Consider the following 10,169-nt stretch of genomic DNA (forward strand, 5'->3'; position numbering starts at 1 on the left):
GAAACGTTAACTCAGTTTTATCCTTCACAGATGCTGCCAGACCTGCTGAGCTTTTCCAGCAACTTTGTTTTCGTTCACAATAAATGGACTCTGTATATGAGGAACACGGTCTTTTAATTACTCCAAATGCAAGATCCAATTGTTTCAATTGAAATCAAACCAATGAGAACTCCATGTTCATAGACAATCCCTTTAATCAAGGAAAACTTGCTTGCACTCTACTTTGATAGGTTGAAATTGATAGCAAGTCAAACACATAATCTAAACTTTGTAGATATCAGAAAACTCTAACTGAATTCCACTGTTGTGAGAATCTCCTGCAACGACCTGCAGGGCAGGTGGGCTTGAAGGGATGGGTAAATTTGGAAATTTATGTACACGCATTCTGATGCATTTTCCCAAAGTCTCTCGATGTTTTTGCTGCCTTCCTGGATGGGCCTTCTCCCATGAGTCGACAGCTATATTTAACCTCTGCAGAGATACTTAAAGGAAAGCCCTAAAGCCTTTCACCTGTGCTCCTGGGAGTCTCCTGTAATGACTGATTTCTGAATAAAGCAATTATTTCATGAGACTGGTGTCAGGCATGTGAATGACACATCCAAACTTGGACAAAGTCTACACTGGTGGATAATATGCTGGGGCATGGTACAGCAGCAAGGAAAATAGACAAGAGATTTGGTGTAATGACACAGCCTTGTTTAATCCCAGTTTTAGCTGAGATGGTTTGTGGTGTTTCCATGAATGAGGGTCACATCTTGCTTGTATACCCTCGTACGGTAAGCTGAGAATGGGGACAAATTTTTGAAGGCAGCCAAATTGAAGAAGCATTCTCCCTAAGGCTTCACAGTTAATGAGATTGAACACCACGTTGGTGTTGTCCATTGCATTTTTCTTCTACATGAATGAACAACAGCAGGGATGATCTAGTTACAACAATGGAGTTCAAGTTGAGCCTAAGGAAAGGATGACCTAATGGATTGAATATCACAATGTGCATGTGTTTGTTGCTAATAAAACAGTGCACCGTCTGTACACAAAATAAAGTAGTCAACAATAGAAAAGGAGGAGTGGCAGATGGAGTTTAATTTAGGTAAATGTGAGATGTTGCATTTTGATAAGGCAAATTAGGGCAGGATATATTCGAGGTAGGGTTCTGGGCAGTGTTGCTGAACAAAGAGACCTTGGAGTGCAGGCTCACAGTTCCCTGAAAGTAGACAGGGTATTGAAGGTGGCATTTGGTACACTTGCCTCTATTGGTCAGTGCATGGAGTATAGGAATTGGGATGTCATGTTGCCGCTGTACAGGACATTGGTTAGGCCACTTTTGGAATACTGCATTCAATTCTGGTCTCCCTGCTATAGGAAGGATGTTGTGAAACTTGAGAAGCTGCAGAAAAGATTTACAAGGACGTTGCTGGGATTGGACAACTTGAGTGACAGGCAGAGGCTGAATAGGCTGGGGCTATTTTCCCTGGAGAGTCAGAGTTTGAGGAGTAATTTTATAGAGGTTTATACAATCATGAGGGACGTGGATAGGGTGAACAGCCAAGGTCTTTTTCCCAGGGTAGGGGAGTCCCAAAACTAGACGGCATGGATCGAAGGAGAGATATAAAAGGCATCTAATGGGTAACTTTTTCACACAAAGGGTGGTGCATGTATGGAATGAGCTGCCAGAGGAAGTGGTGGAGGCTTGTAAAATTACAACATTTAAAAGGCATCTGGATGACTACATGAACAGGAAAGGTTTGGAGGGATATGAGCCAAATGCTGGCAAATGAGACAAGATTAATTTAGGAATCTGGTTGGCATGGACGAGTTAGACCGAAGGGTCTGGTTCCGTGTTGTAGAACTCTATGTCTCTATAAAAGCCAAAGAACTACAGATGCTGGAAATCTGAGACAGAAACAAAAATAGCTGGAAAAACTCAGCAGGTCAGGCAGCATCTGTAGAGAGAAAGTAGAGTCAATGTTTCAGGTCCAGTGACCCTTCTTCACAACTGATTGTAGCTAGGTAAATATGCTGAAGGCCTTTTTTTGGGGGCTGGTGAGAGAGATGGGAAGAGAAGGAGTAAACAATGGGTGGAGATGGAGCCGAGTGGGAGGGTGAGGGCAAACAGCAGCTGGGCAGACAAAGCAATGGATAATGGTGAGCTGGGGAGAAAGAAAAGCTGCTAGTGGGGACCATTAGTGGATGAAAATGAATGAAGGCAGCACATGAGATTACAATGCCTGGTGTGTGGAAGGACATGCCCTAAAATTATTGAACTTGAAATTGAGTCCTGAGCTGCAGGGTTCCCCAAGCGGAAACGATTTGCTACTTTTCTGGCTTGTGTTGAGCTACTAGAGCACTGCAGTAAACCAGAGACAAAAATGTTTGCCAGGGAACATGGTATTTAAGTATTAGGCCACCAGAATCTTGAGATCATTTTTGCAGACAGAACGTAGGCATTCTGCAAAGCGATCACCCAGTCTGTGTTTCGTCTTCCCAGTGTAGAAGAGACCACATTGCGAGTAACATCAACTATAGCAATGCACAGGGAGACAAGAAAGAGATACTCTTTGTGTCTGAAAACAAAGCTTCAAATTATCAAATGATTTGGGCCATATGGGAAAATCTTAGATGACAGAAACTTGTGAAGAATACTGCTACAGATATCTAGGCCATGAGAAAGATCAAGTGCTCCTGCTGAAGTTAAATTGCTAGAATTAACAGTCCACACTGAATAATAAAATTCCATTATTGGCTTAGCTAGTCAGCCAATGTTTTATAATCAAAGACTAAAACATTTGCTTGATCTTTAGGCCTTGAAAACTTCAATGGATGGCTGGATTACTTTAAGTAGCAATTGTTACTGATTTTCTAAAATCTTAATTCAAAGAATTGAGTTAACCGCAAAGGTATTGAGGACACAGCAGATAGGAGTAGACTAGTCAGCTCCTCGAGCATGTTCTACCACTCAACTAGGTCAAAGCTGATTTGTTTGTCTTAATTCTACCTGCCTGCCTTCATTTCCTAACCTTTAACAGTCTTGCCCAATGAAAATTGATGAAGCTCAGTTCTAAAATTTTTAACTAACTTAATCTCAAGTTCCAAGTATGTCGAAAGAAACAGTCACTGAAGTCATCCTTCAATTGGCAAAATCCAATTTTCTGCCTCCTTGTTCTGAACTATCACACCATATATTCAGAACTTCAAACCAGAAGATTCTACCAAAAGGGAAAATGGTTTGTAAGGTCTATTACCACATCAGTGCATGCCCAAATCAAACGGATAATGGGAGGACTTAATATCTTACCTAATTGCAACATTTAAACCAGAAGCATTAGTTTTTCTTTCTATACCATCAGATTCTTCAATCATAGACACTTGAATTAAATCACCAATGAAGCTGCTATATTCCAAGAAATGTAAGCCAAACGTAAACAACGTACCTTCGTAATTTAACCCAATATGAAAATTCAATGCAAGAGAAAGATACACCATTCACGAAACTCGACTTGTTTTATCAGCTCTTTCCGTAACCAACTAACTCTAAAATAGTGAACACTTTGAGATAGCAATGCTTGTTGTCAATCTCATTGTAACTTGATATAGCACAAAAGTAAAAAGCTAATAAAATCAAGACAATGTGACATTGCAACACTACAATTTGGCAAACACCTTAGAAGTAGAGATAGCAAGAACTGCAGATGCTGGATTCAGTGTTAACACAGTGTGAAGCTGGAGGAACACAGCAGGCCAGGCAGCATTAGAACAGCCAGAAAGTTAACGTTTCAGGTGGGGACCCTTCTTCAGAAATGGGGAGGGGGAGGGAGCTCAGAAATAAGTACAGAGAGAGGAGAGGTGGGGCTAGGGAAAATAGGTGGGATGGTGATAGGTGAAAGCAGGTAGGGAGTACTGGGGATTGGTCAGTGAGGTGGGAGGGGCGCATAGGTGGGAGAGAAGATGGACAGGTTCAGTCAGGTGAAGGAGGTGGGGATGAGAGGGAGGGTTGGACATGGATGAGGCCAGGGGTGGGGAGATTTTAAAACTGGTGAAATCCATGTTTAGGCCATCGGGCTGTGGGCTCACGACCCATTTTAACTCCCCTTTCCACTCCCTGGGTGACATGTCCATCCTGCACCTCCTCAAGTGTCACAATGACACCACCTGCAAACTGGAGGAGCAACACCTCATATTCTGCCTTGGGACCCCACAGCCCGATGGCCTAAACATGGATTTCACCAGTTTTAAGATATCCCCACCCCCCCGGTCTCATCCCATGTCCAACCCTCCCTCTCACCACTGCTTCCTTGACCTGACACGACCTGTCCATCTTCTCTCCCATCTATCCACCCCTCCTACCTCACTGACCAATCCCCACCACTCCCTACCTGCATTCACCTATCACCATCCCACCTACCTTCCCGAGCCCCACCCTTCCTCTCTCTATTTATTTCCCAGCTCCCTTTCGCCTCCCCATTTCTGAAGTGTCCTGTCCCAAAATGTAAACTTTCCTGCTCCTCTGATGCTGCCTGGCCTGCTGTGTTCCTCCAGCTCCACACTGTGTTACCGCAGAGTTAGTGTCCTTTTTTGATCTTTATGTGACACCTTCCCCTCTCCATATTAAGTATGAGGTTGAGTACACACTAATATGTGGAGGGTACATTGATTATTCAACTTGGAGACATTCAAAATGAATGAAAAGACACAAACACTTCTGGTTGAGGACAATCCCACCAATTTTAATTCAGCATTGTGTATATTACAGGGTTAGCAAATTCACTACTTGGAAACAGATAATTTCTTTGAACACTGCAACTCCATTTTCAGTGTTTTATCAAACATTTATTTTCCATTGTATTTGAAACACATGCTGTTACATTGTGGCATGTTTAAATTGAGATATTTGTCTTAGCAATCATTGAAGTAGAAATCACACAAAAGATTTACCAATAAGATCTTCATGACTGGTCCTCGAACTCTCAAGCTGACATCGCAGGTACACAATCTCCTGCTCAGAACGCAATTTAAATTCATCATAGCTCTCTTGCAATTTCTCCATCTGTCAAATAAAAATGTGACATTGTTGGCCAACAGCCTGAATCATTGACTTATCGTCTCTTATTCCAGTTCCACCTTTGAGAATAAATGGTTCCAAAGTTACTGATGCTGAAATTTACTCCTTGTATACTGCAGGTTGTATAATGACAGGAAAAAGACAAGGTAACAGAGTCACAGCAGTTCCCATAAAAGATGGTGGCCATGCTTTCATTCAATTTCAACAGTCAAACATCCTCCAAGGATGTCCACAAAATCAAACATTTAGATAGATCATTCCAAGATAACCAGGATGCTTCAACTGCTTCAGTGTAGTTACGAATCTCACAGAGCCCTTAGTTTTGACACTGCAATTGGATAAGTTAGAACTGACAGAGTTTATTAGATGACATTAAGGCAAAACAATAATTTTTAAGAAAAAATACAGGAAATTATATTGCATGGTAATAGCCATAAGGACTAATGCTGGAGTAGTAGGGACAGGTTGAAAGTAAAGAAAACACTTGGTTCCTCCACCTTGTATAGATGTAACACTTCCTCCAGTCTTTTTACATTCTTTGGATAGCAATAGAATTAAGAATTAACCAAGTTCTATGACCAATCGTATGGTCACAGATTCAACAGCTTCTTGAAAAGGAAAGCAGAATTTTGGCAAGCATGACATATGAAGTAAGAATAACAAAGGCAACATGCTATATTGAGCTTCAAATCTCAAATGGATGGCAAGGCCTTCACCCGGAACTATTTCCACTTATTCAAGCATAGCCAGAAAAATCACTTCAAATAGTTTTGCTTCCCATACTGTTACCCACCGAGAATCCTGCAGAGATACCTCTGGTCGCCTCCAATTTGCCATTTGGAAACTCCTAAGATATCATCATCCAGACACAGATTTCACCAGTACACTTAAAAGACTCAGCTCTACTTGGCACCACCTCTCTTGATCCACTGCCTGTGTTCATCATCATAAATCCCGTTTCAGTGCCACTGACTCTATCCCTCTGTGCAGCCTGAATCAAACCGTTCCCAAATTGGACATTCTATTTGATCCAAAGTGACCTTCTCCACCACCAAAACCAGGTACTTCCTTGTTCTTATCATCATAAATCTCAGTCCTGCTTCAGCTCATCTGTCACTGGAAATCTCACCCATGCTTGTCACCTCTAAACTTGATGCTTCCCAATATGCTTTCGACCAGTATTCCCCTATTCATTAGACGTAAACTTCAGCCATTGCAAAACTCTGCTGTTCACATCCTAACATGCCCCATGCCCCAATCATTCATCAATCCTAATGCCTGTCACCTCCACTGGCTCATGGTCAGAAAATGTATTGCTTTTAGAAATTCTTTCTTGTTTCCAATATTTCAAATCAGCAATAACCTCCCCATTTTTTCCCATGCTTCTATTGCTTCTTGTTAAAGATGCTCCCTAAAAAACCTCTGACTCAACTTTTATTTACTTGTCCTAATATCTCCTTAAATGGCTTGGTATCAAAAAACATCTTGAGATGTTGCACTGCATTCAAGATGTGATATGGTCAGTACACAGCAGCTTATAATCAAGAAATTATCTTCAGGTAAAATCTCAAAATGAATTCTAAGACATATGGAAAAGTAAGTGTTACAAAAGTTGGACTTGAGCTATAAACCAGATTTGCAACGTCATTAATAAGTTCTACTCACCTCTTCAAGATGGTCCTGCTTTTTTTTATCAAGTTCCTTCATCAGCTCCTGCTTCTGTTGAAATTCTGCTTGAATCTGATCTTGAAGTTTTGCCAAACTAGATTGGTGGAGACCTTCCAAGTTCTGACGCTCATCTATAACAGAACATGATTGAGTAAATTTCACTTTTTAAAAGAGTATTTGATAACACTGTTTGGAAGTGGAAAAATGGAGAGGAAATGGAAAACAGGAGTGTAAACTGATTTCGATGCCACAATATCACACGGCAAGTAAAAAGAAAGGAGTTTGTCTACACAGTTTACTCTTAGTAAACAGTCTTTTGTACTTTTATTCAAAGCAAACAATATATTAGCTAACAGTTGCAAGGAACAACAGCAGGAAGAGGCTTCTCAGCATGGATTGCACTTCCATTCCATGAATGACAGTTGTGTACTCTGAACTGTATTATAAGTGCTTGACAAAGTATTTCACTAATTTAGTCTATCAAAAAGAAGTGTCAAAGATCAAGGCTCATTAAGTACAACAGTAACACAGACAAGGTCAAATTATCAATGGAAAGAATTAGCTAATGCCAAGTTCCTGCTGCAAAAGGATTCTCCGTCAGTCCACAATACAGAAAGAGAAAACCAAGAGAAAAGCAAACAGTTAAGACTTTGGGAGATCCTAGTTAAGAAGAGGGGTCAATGCGCCCGAGTTCAAGAAAAGGCTGAAAAATAGGAAGAACAACAAAGAAATCAGGGGACTGAATTTTTGGAGCTTAGGAGGAACAATTGGATTTCTTTCTTTACACTTCAGTTTTAAACATTTGTACATGACAACATTGTTAAGACGGACTTCCACATAATCTCTGTGGAGACAAAGTCTCGCCTTCACATTGAGAACACCCTCCATTGTGTTGTGTCGCACTATCACTGTGCTAAATGGAACAGACTTCGAACAGATCAAACGACTCAAGAGTGGGCATCCATGAGGCTCTGTGAACAACAGCAGAATTGTATTGCAGTACAATCTGCAACCTCATGGATTGGCATATCTTCCACTCAAGCGTTACCATCAAGTCAGGGGATCAATCCTGGTTCAATGGAGAGTGCAGGTCAGGCGTGCAAGGAGGACCACCAGGTATACCCAATAAAAATGTTTTAACCTGATGAAGTTAGCAAACAGGACTACTTGCGTACCAAACAGCTAAAGCTGCAAATGAATGACAGAGCAAAGTGATCCCATGAACAACAGATCAGATCTAATCTCTGCAGTCGTGCCACATCCAGTCATGAATGGTGTTGGACAGTTAAACAACTCAGTGGAGGAGGCAACTCCACAGAAAACCCCACCCTCAACGATGGAAGGGTTCAACACATCAGTACAAGAGATAAGGCTGGTGCATTTGCAGCAATCTCCAGCCAGACATGCTGAGTGGATGATCCATCAAAGCTTCCTCTTGTGGTGCCCAACTTCACAGATGCCAAGCTTCAGCCAGAAGTCACACAATAACGGGTTTTAGTCCAAGAGGTTCATTTGAAATCACAAGCTTTTGGACTGCTGCTCCTTCGTTAAGTGGAGGGAAGTGCACAGGCACAGAATTTATAGGTGGAGAGATCATACAGTGTCAAAAGATAGTATAAATGGTGCAAGTGGAGTGTCAACAGGCTGAATAACAAGACTTGGCAGGTGATCAAGAGTGTCAAATGGCATGAGTAAAGTGTCAATCACTGAATAGCAAGTGAAGGGATGGCCCAAGCCTCGGCCAATTTGACTCATACCACGTGATCTCAAGGGCACACCACGTGATCTCAAGTGCACTGCAAAGATCGTAGGCCCTGACAACATTCCGGCAATAGTACTGAAGACTTGTGCTCCAGAACTTGCCAATCCTTTAGGCAAGCTCTTCCAAGACAGATACAACACTTGCATCTACTCAACAATGTGGAAACTTAGGCCAGGTATTTCCTATAAACAACAGCAGGACGAATCCAACCCAGCCAATAATCTCCCATCAATCTACTCAATCATCAGTAAGTTGATGGAAGGTGTCATCAATAGTGCCATTAAGCAAGTTAGCAATAACCTGCTCAGTGACGTCCAGTTTCTGACAAAGCAACTCAGCTCCTGACCTCATTACAGTCTTGGTTCAAACATGGACAAAAGAGCTGAACTTCAGAGGTGAGGTGAGTGTGACAGCCCTTGACTTTAAGGCTGCAGTCGACAGTGTGACATCAAGGAGTGTGTGCAAAACTGGAATCAATGGGTATCAGGGGCAAACTCTCTGCTGGTTGGAGTCATACCTGGCAAGAGGAAGAATGTTGTGGTTGTTGGAGGTTAGTCATCTCAGCTCCAGGACATTTCTGCAAGAGTTCCTCAGGGTAGTGTCCTAGGCCCAACCATCTTCAGCTGCTTCATCAGCAAACTTCCCTCCATCCCAAGGTCAGAAGTAAGGATGTTCGCTGATGATTGCACAATGTTGAGCAGCATTCATGACTCCTCAGATACTGAAACAGACCACGTTCAAATGCAACAAGATCTGGACAACATCCAAGAATGAAAACAGAAGTTACTGGAAAAGCTCAGCAGGTCTGGCAGCAACTGTGAACAGAAATCAGAGTTAATGTTTCAGGCCCAGTGACCCTTCCTCGGAACATCCACGTTTGGGCTGATAAATACCTTGCATCACAAAAAATGCCAGGCAATGGCCAACTTCAGTAAGAGACAATCTAACCATTACTCTTTGACATTCGACGGTGTTACCATCACTGAATCCCCCACCATCAACATCTTGGGGGTTACCATTGACCATAAACTTAACTACACTCGCCATATAAACAAGGTGGCTATAAGAAACCAAAGAACTGCGGATGCTGGAAATCAGCAAAGGTCTTAGTTTATCGTAGTTTATCCCCCTGCGTCCCCACCTCAATGCATTTCGGGCACGACACGACATTGAACTTTTCCTCCATTGCATTCGCCTCCATGCCCATTTGTTTGGGAAAGATTCCACTTCCTGTCCCAGAGATCCCTTTAAACCACCTCCACATGGAACCCTCCATCCCACCATTTACCTGCATTCAACCTGTTCATCGATAACTATCGATGTGACGTTGTTTGCCTCAATTGATCTGCCCCTTTGCCCATTCGAACCTATCTGCCTCTGAACTGACATCTGTGATCTCGCTGAAGCTTTACTTCATTTTAGAATTTCCAGTTCACGGGCTCCAGCCACCACTTCTTTATGCAATCCCCATACATGGATGGAGCAGATTTAGTCAGGTGCGTCCAGGAAGGATTTCTGACTCAATAATGTAGATAGGCCGACTAGAAGGGAGGCCATTCTGGATTTGGTGCTTGGCAATGAACCAGGTCAGGTGTCAGATCTCACAGTGGGAGAGCATTTCAGTGACAGTGATCACAACTCCCTGACCTTATAGGCGTGGAGAGGGATAGGAGTAGGCAG

The sequence above is a fragment of the Rhincodon typus genome, chromosome 7, assembly GCF_021869965.1.
Source record: "Rhincodon typus isolate 14 chromosome 7, sRhiTyp1.1, whole genome shotgun sequence".
NCBI classification, from domain to species: Eukaryota; Metazoa; Chordata; class Chondrichthyes; order Orectolobiformes; family Rhincodontidae; genus Rhincodon; species Rhincodon typus.